An 8,910-nucleotide genomic window follows, 5' to 3' on the forward strand; every position below is an offset into this window, starting at 1 on the left:
GTAATTACGTTTTTAATTACACCCTGTTTTAATAAAAATCGGGTATAATTGGGTATAATTACATTTTTAATTACAACCTGTTTTAATAAAAATCGGGTGTAATTGGGCATAATTACGTTTTTAATTACACCCTGTTTTAGTAAAAATCGGGTGTAATTGAACGTAATTACGTTTTAATTACACCCTATTTTAATAAAAATCGGGTGTAATTACGTTTTAATTACACTCTGTTTTAATTAAAATCGGGTGTAGATATGTTTTTAATTACACCCTATTTTAATAAAAATCGGGTGTAAATATGTCATTTATGAATGAACAATTATATTATATTTGAATCTATTTACACCCTATTTCATATACACCATTTAGTTATATTTCATTTTCACTCATAATATTGCAAATACTATAAAATCATATTTTAACTAACTCAAAATATTTTTAATATTAACCAAAAAGTATACAATATCATGTGCATTCATAATATTTCAAGTACTATAAAATCATACACATAAAAATTATATTTTAACCAACTCATAACACTTTCTTCATATATAATTTTACGCCATGCTTGACGGTTAGCTTTGGTGTTCTCTAGTCCAATTGAATCCAACCGCTTTCCACATGTAGCATTGGATTCATCCATGGCCAAAATACCACGCCCTGGAGAAGCAATTGCTTTCCACAATTTGTTCCGGAGGAAGACCTTCTACATTCGTGTACACCGACTTCATCTTCTCAAGCAAAATCTACAAAATTATTCATTATATAGCAATTCAGAGCCAAACAACAAACCTCTAATTTCTTAAAAACTACGAGGTTAAAAAATGTTTTACCGTTTTGTCAGCCTTGTCAATCCCTAAAATGAGTACATGAAGCTCTAACTTGTTGAACATGTACTGCCAAAGTCCATAAAATAATGAAAGCATCCTTTGTTGAGAATGTTATCTTCCCATTGAGTTATTCAGTATCGATAGTACAGTTTTCAGTATATGAATCAATCAATATCAGACTCAAGCTCAAATTTTTACAAGAATAAAATTATTTTTCATTTTCTTTCTTCTCTAGATTCAATAAAGAGTCTTGCAAGGGAAACTACACAACAAAGTGCATTATTCAGAATAGAACTTCCATTAATTTAAGGAATAAAAAAATACTCATCTTCATATAAAACATATGTTCAGTACCATGATATTTAATGACCTATAAGTTGCCCATTGACAAATACACGCAGTATATCACGAACACTGTCTATAGTAAGTTTTGGATGAGCAGAATTTTCCTTCCAAAACAAGATATCACCAGCTGAAACATATATTCTGCATTTTGTACACAAATTAATGGAATCAGAAAACAATTGAATTATTATTTGATCAAATTCTTAAAGGAAAAAAATCGATTGCCATTTTATGGAATTCAGAAATGGTTTCTTCCAGGAAACCCCTTGGGCAGATAAACAAAGATGGCAAGAAAGCTTCTAAGACCAACTTGTTAAAAGTCTAATCCATGTTACCCTCGTCTTAATAAAAAGGTTGAATTTAAGCAGGAAGCATATATTCACACATAAGTCAGTAACAGTAAAACAAACTGTACGATATGCTTTGTAATGAAAATGATACACATAGAAGAGTATTCAGGAGTGCATAATTACCTGGTTGAATACCAAAGATAGTCAGATTGGTCTTTTGTTACATTTAAGTGCTCCCATATATCTTCTGCAGTGAAACTGCTCTTACTCCATATATTTATTGGCTCTTTCGTAGTCATCCATGACTTTGAGATGTTGGAGATGCCATTGGGGTGTGCCAATTGTTGGGCTGGCAAAAAAATAGATGCAGATGGAAGCAAATCAGACCCTACAAATTTGACTGAAGTTTGTGCTCCAACCTTGCATATTTCAAGAAGAAAGTTTTAGACAGTCACAATATAAAATTGCTGGCGATCCCACATTGACTAGTGATATGATATGGCCAATTATTGGTTATAAGGATGCAGAAACCTTCACCACATGGGCTAAATTTTGGGTATGAATTAGTTATTCCTTGCATAACTAACCTTAGCAGTATTGAAAGCCACATTCCTGCAATTTGGCAAATATGCTCACAGACCATGGTGGTATAATGTATGTTTGACCGTGAAAGGTCACAGCTGCTGCTTTATGTTCATCAATGTTGGCAAGGAAAGCTGAGCATTTGCTAGAGATTTGGGACAGAGACAAGTTTAATCCTTCAGTGTGGACATCTGCTTGGTATACATGTGCCTGAAATTGATATACAAGTTTTTCAGCAAAAAGAAAACGTCACCCATTTATCTAGTAGGATTAGCTTCTTAGTTCTTATTTAGAGTATTTTACACTATTTTATTATCTCTTAAGATTAGTTTCCATATTTCTTTGTAAACATCATGATTCGTATTCCTATTTAGTTAGGGTTTGAAATATTGTATTAGTATGAATGTGGATTAGTACTTAGTCTTGTCTCAAATTATAATCATCAACCATATTAAGTTATATTCATAATTCAAAGTCATCATTTTCTCTCTTCCCTCTATCTAAAACCTTTTTAACCCCAACATGGTATCAGGGCTACTATCTCCTATGACATTTCCCACCACTATTCCCTTTTTATTAAAAAATAACTATTCAGACATGGCTCAAACCTCCTGCTTTGGACCAAGTTTTATATATGTTGGTGAGTCAGCAGCCACTAAAGCGGGCTCACAGAGCTTTAAAGCAGCATGTAGATCTTTCAAGTGACCCCATTTTGGCTCATTCAGCAAACCTAATAAAAAAGCAAGGTTAATCAGTTGATTGTCATGAACCATGTCAACACTAAGCAGTTATATAACTCCCCAAATTAGCTATCATTTCAACTACAAAAAGTAAAGTCCTTTGCTATTCTTTTACGTACCATACTCATCGATTGGAGCATCATAATCATAACTTGTAATTTGCAAGGGTCCCCCAGCAGTGCGGCCAAAATTTGTTCCACCATGATACTATAAAACATAAAAAGACTGTCAAGATGCAGGCCACAGATAACTCATATATCGATAAAAACTAAATTATAAAATGGACATAGATAAACCCCGTATAACATATATATGTTTAAATCTCAAGTGAAACATGGTGTTCAAACATGTCACCACACTGTGCATTATCTCTACATAGTATTCATCCAATGAGTCATCTATTTTTTTTACTTATCCAAGTCTTTTTTTTGTTCAAGTCTTTTTTTGTTAAAATCTAACATACAATATCTATTAATATATCAATTATGAAGGAACCTTTGCTATTCAAAAAGTCACACATATTATATACATATCACCTACTTAGGTGGCCATCAGAAAGAGAGTAGAAAATTAATAGAGAAAGTCCAGAGAGTGTGATTTATCCACAATCTGGTAAAAGGTCACTCCAACCAGTAAGACTTACCTGAGTAGAGAAGCACAGGTGCAATGCAGTAAGGTAAACAAGAGTCTATAGACAGTTTTTATTTTTAGTGCCTATCCTAGATACCCCAATAGGACTATAAATATCCTTCAAATATGAAAAAAAAATTCCATATAAAACCCAAACTCCATACTCTCTTCTAACCTGCAACAAAATTATAGGTCCTCCTTGCCAAGAAAACAACTTTTCCTCTCTCATAAGATCCACCACTTTTGAAACAAAGCGCTTCATCTCCTCCTAGATTTTGAAAAAACAAAGTCGATCAAAACCATGTTATGGCAATTCTTTCCAGGTTCAATAAAAAGAAGAACATCCTCTGAAAATAAAAGTAATAAATCCGTTAATTTTTATAATTCAATGCATACACAATGGAAAGATCCTTCTTCCCTGCAACCCTATAATCAGACTAAACTTCTTGAGTGCTGACTGGTAATCTTAGATGCACTTGGATCCTTCTTCTCTAATAACTTATTGACTGTTCAGGCCAGTTCAAGAAAAGTACATAACAGAAGAATACATAAATTCAATAAAAATATAGCTAAATAGCTTCAATAAATTCAATCATGATTCCTGCACTGAACAAAAGGCGAGAAAACATTGGCAACTTCACATTTTACTTCAGAAAATATGCTACACAACCAAATGACATAGAAATAAATCCCTATAGAAAGTAGAGAAACAAAGAAGATGAAAAGCACATCAAGCTCAGTCTCCAAAGTTCTCTTTTTCTTCATATTACTCACAATAGTGATTTCTTTGCCAAGAATATAGTTAAAATTTTATTTTATTTAGAAAGTAGTATTGATTAGTTATATGAATCTTGCTGTATCCTTTATTTTTGGCCACTTAAATGGCAAGTGATTCTTAACACTTGATGGAATCTCTTCCTTGTCGACAAAATATATATCAATATAATGAATTTATAGTCATAGTTTCATACTAGGATTTCTAGTTTTCTGAATGATACTAATTCAATCTGTGTGCACTAATAAAGATATATATTGGACACACATACTAGGATTTTTTACCGTTCATCTACTTGAAGGAAACAAAAAACCAGTGTTGACAAATTGCTGTTATAGTGTTGTAATGATAGGTGATGAAGTATAATAGGTTATCCAATAGCTATATAGCCTTTTCTGAGATTTACGATTGGCTGCACTAAAAAATACACCTGGTTGGCAGCATCCAAAAAGTGATACAAGTTTTGTATGCTCCCATATCAATAGCAGTTGTGTATTCAGTTGCTCCAAATATAAGTTCCGGAGCTCTATAATATCTTGAGAATATGTACGAAATGTTGGGTTGACCAGGTAACTTAAATGCAACAATATCATAAACTCATATACATACTATCATCATATTCAATAGTAACATAAACTCTTCAAATTCAAAGAGTGAAGAAACTCACCAATATCTTTGCACTCCCAAAATCACATATCTTCGACTGATGTGTCTGTTGATTGACCTATCATTTACATCACATGTCAGTTCAAATTTCAAAATGCTCTCATAGTGTTGGAATATTCATTACAAGAGTTCATACATAAAGAGTAAAAAGTGGAAATGAAATTTAAAAACAATGATCTAGCTGAAATACTGAAACTAACAAAACCAAACTTACCAGTAGGTTATGTGGTTTGATGTCTCGATGACAAACGCCAAATTACATATATTAAAAAACTGTCAAATAAGATTAGTACAAAACAATGGCAGCTAAAAAAGTTGTAAACTAAAGGTCAGTTTTAGCGTACCTTAGACAAAAACCAGAACAAACAGAAGCCGAAACCTATAGAAATTCAATGACAAAACTGGAAAGAAGAAAAGTGAAATGAGAACTTTTGGAAATTGAAATCAAAAGTTGAGCTTCAAGAATGCAGCAGGGAAGCTTCAAGAAACAAACATGGAAATCGAAGGATTCATCATTTATGAATCTTTCAGCTCTGCCTTGCAAATAAATTCCAAAAGGCACTAGTGGCTCAAAACAAGGTGTGAAAACTATAACACTTTTGCTCAAAATTCAAATGGTGCTTTTGAAAAGCTTAGAAGCATTAGCATATAGCATTACAAGTGAACCAATCAAGTAATATTCATTAAGCAATGATAAATCTAGATAACGGCGTGAGTAAATAAAAATAATTATGAAGATTAAGATTACTAAATTCACAGCAATGAAGAGTTAGACTAAAATAATTGGCATTTAAAAGTGAGTGGATTGCATCATATTTTTAATCAAATAATAAATAAGAAATGACAAGTAAAAGATCCTTGTCACACTCTACTTGGACGTTGTGCATTATCCACGTGAAAGAAAATGAAATAGCAACAGCCACAAGCTTTACCACGCGAAAGCTGCTATGGCCCAGGTTGAACCCATATTGGATGCTACTAATAATTATGGCTCTTGTTTGCTCAAATATTTTCTCGTTTAAATTCCTTGAAATTGTCCCTATATTTTTATTAGGGTACTAGAAGTCTTGAACAATGATTTATTTGGAGGGACAAAGAATAACAAATCAGAATAATCCTTCTCTGTCACCTAGCCAACACTCTAGGCATCTGAATCTCGAAATACATAAGAGAGCTGCTTGACATTATTGGAGCTTCTCTACTATAGGTTTGCTGACTAGCCAGTGACTATTTAGAGATTTTGGGCAGGTTCAACAATATTGGGCTATGACTAGGCCCTAACAACACTCCATTCCTCCAAAGGAACTTTTCCATAAAGGAACATGAATTGTTTGAGGATCATAGTAACCTGTCTGATTGGTAAATTGAACTATTTGACCAATGTATAATCCAAGTCCTCTCCATTCTAGGTAACTGACTTTGATCTAGCACCTGCTCTAGTAGATATTATTCAGTTTCAACCTACAATTCCAGTTCTAATGGGAAAATACCCTACCTGTTCCCTTCCCTTTCCCACCTTTAAATAACAAATCATAATTCGCCAACCACAACCTGTTACAACATTGAATATCAACACAACAACAATTCCGCAGTAGATATCAAACAAAAAAGAGAAATAATTCAGTTCAGGCATTTCACCCAACACTTGGTGTGCATGTTACGAATTCGTTATTAATCCATAATTGAACAACAATCACACAGCAGCAATCGAAAAAGAGAGACGAAGAAGATTGAAAGTGAAATTCACTGGAAAAAAATGCACGTACCGAATTCCATCATGAATCCGCGTCGGCATCATCTTCATGTATCTTTGGTTTCTCTTAACTTCATTCTCATTTGCTTGTTCCATTAATCAATTTGCTTGTTCCATTAATCACCATGCTCTGCCACGAGAATGAAAACCACGTTAGATAAGCACTTTTAAGAGGAGCAAGAATCGCTTTTCCGTTTTCACGTTTGTTGAAGCTACGCTTTGTAGGTAACTTATTATTCTTTGTTTCTTTTGCATAATGAATGTTAAGTGACATATTAAATGAAATATAATAAAACATATGATAAGTGATAATTATATTTAATATATACTATAACAAAACATGTTATACAATAAGGTTTCAGTGAAATAGATTAATATTTTAAGTTATAAAATTAAATATTTTTTTAGTCCATTTAAATTTACACCCGTTTTAAATTTAACGGGAGTAATTGAGATCTAATTATAATAATATTTTTCGTTTACACCCGTTTTTAAAAAATAGGGTGTAAATTGTCGCATGCTAATATTTAAAATAATATTTTATTTACAAAATTGCCACCGCGTTTCTTATTTACACCCGTTTTTAATATATTGGGTGTAAATGTTAAAATTATATTGTGCTTTTTGCACTAGTGATCCCTTCCTAGCTAATATCAAAAACAGCATATATTCAACAGATGAATTATGTATGTATTCTTTCAAGGTGCGACCTTGTTCACGTGCTTATTACCATGATTGGTTAGAATCTCATGCTTTCCCTAAATTGAACTGTAGTAGATAACTGAAGAATAAAAAGACGAATCATGCTTACTTTTTGCCATTGAACTTGCACTATAAACTGTACAGTAGGAGGAGAAGGCGAAACAGAAACTGCACCCGTGCAAATATACATGTCATGGTCATAACAAAATATTCATTTAAGCATGTGAAAATAGAATAGGATATACAGTGCCAATTGTTTACACTATATATAAAATATAAATTTTCAGAAACATTTTATCAACACACGGAAACTGAATTTCAACAGAAACAAAATCTCACCACTAAATGGAATGAGAGTTACCTTTCTGGATTTCTTGTCTTCCATTTTCTTCAAAATCTCTTCTTTCTGCTTGTTCTTCAGTTCACGTTTCAGTGCACTGTAAACCAAAAAACGATGAATTTTGAAAACTTAAAGCATGAAAAATTTGACAGATATGGTGATGTTGAAATCGATTTAGCAATGAGAGCGAAAAGTTTAGAGTTCCAATATCAAGTATAGTCCATGTTAAGTATCTTGTAAGAAGATTGTGCAGCTTGGATGAATCTCCTGAAAGCCAAAGAAGATGGTTAGAGTTCCATTGAATTTAAGCTATGGTTGAACAAAATAATCATCAAAAAAATCATCATCTTCAAAATACAAATCCTTCAAAATGTGAGGAAAAAAGAGAGAAAGACCATTGTTCATGTTAAAGAACCACAAACATCAAACACAGAGAAATCACACACATCAAGAAACCCAAAATTTGTTCATCATTTTCAATTTCATAAACCCTTCAGAAAGTAAGTTTGAGAGAGAAAAAGAGAGATTATAGAGAAAATAACATAAAGTCGAAAAGATCTCACCAGCTTTTCCGATTCAGAGTTGTTTCAACTCAACATTCATCACCAAACGTTCAAAACCGAACACCACAACTTCAAACGTGAATGAAACCGCTCAGCAACATCATCAAACCGTGTTCATCGCACAACACATAAAAAACACATGCAAAATGAAACCGGGAGCCAATCAGAATCGCGGACACGCCGAAGAAGATGAACGGAGGAGGAAGACCATCAAAGGAGATGAATCGGACTGGAATCGAAGCAGAAGGAGATGAATCGAAACGGGAAAGGAGAGCAGTTCGCCAGAGAAGGAAAGTGGAGCATCACCATTTTGGCTTGGAGAGAGAGGAAGGAGATTTATTCTGAATGATGGAGAGACTCGAGTATGAAAGAGAAAACAATTGAAAAGGGTTTTGGAACAATTGAAAGTAGAGGAATAATTTATTCTAGAATAACCACTAATTATTTTATTATCCAACAAAAATAACCCGTGCTGTTATATTTACTGATGTTTTTTCTTTTCCTTATTTACAGGTTGTTTTAAAGTTTAATGTTATAAAAATTTTGATTTATCAATAATTCGTTTAGTTATTTATTAAAAAGAGAGAAATAAATAAAATGAAAGAGAGAGGATCAAATGACACCATGGTGTCAAAATTTAATTTGACACTAAATCTCAACCGTTAAAAGAATTGATCAAACGGTCAAATTAAAC

The 8,910-nt window shown here is 32.8% G+C and overlaps 1 long non-coding RNA gene across 4 annotated transcripts; it reads right to left on the reverse strand.

Moving 5' to 3' along the window:
- Positions 1 to 343: 343 nt before the first annotated feature.
- On the reverse strand, positions 344 to 8,612 carry LOC131594997 (uncharacterized). Of its 4 annotated transcripts, none has more exons than XR_009281652.1 (15): positions 8,217 to 8,612; positions 7,675 to 7,920; positions 7,423 to 7,481; positions 6,625 to 6,741; positions 5,203 to 5,259; positions 5,073 to 5,131; positions 4,860 to 4,916; positions 3,593 to 3,685; positions 2,907 to 2,994; positions 2,656 to 2,777; positions 2,053 to 2,257; positions 1,649 to 1,884; positions 1,185 to 1,316; positions 834 to 1,092; positions 347 to 746 (listed from the first exon to the last, which is right to left on the reverse strand). It is a non-coding gene; the product is annotated as an uncharacterized LOC131594997 (long non-coding RNA). The 4 variants fall into 4 exon arrangements; XR_009281653.1 differs by having other exon boundaries at positions 349 to 746; positions 834 to 896; XR_009281654.1 differs by having other exon boundaries at positions 344 to 746; positions 834 to 1,316; positions 1,649 to 1,814.
- Positions 8,613 to 8,910: the final 298 nt, after the last annotated feature.

Source organism: Vicia villosa, linkage group LG4 (assembly GCF_029867415.1).
Source record: "Vicia villosa cultivar HV-30 ecotype Madison, WI linkage group LG4, Vvil1.0, whole genome shotgun sequence".
Taxonomy (NCBI): domain Eukaryota; kingdom Viridiplantae; phylum Streptophyta; class Magnoliopsida; order Fabales; family Fabaceae; genus Vicia; species Vicia villosa.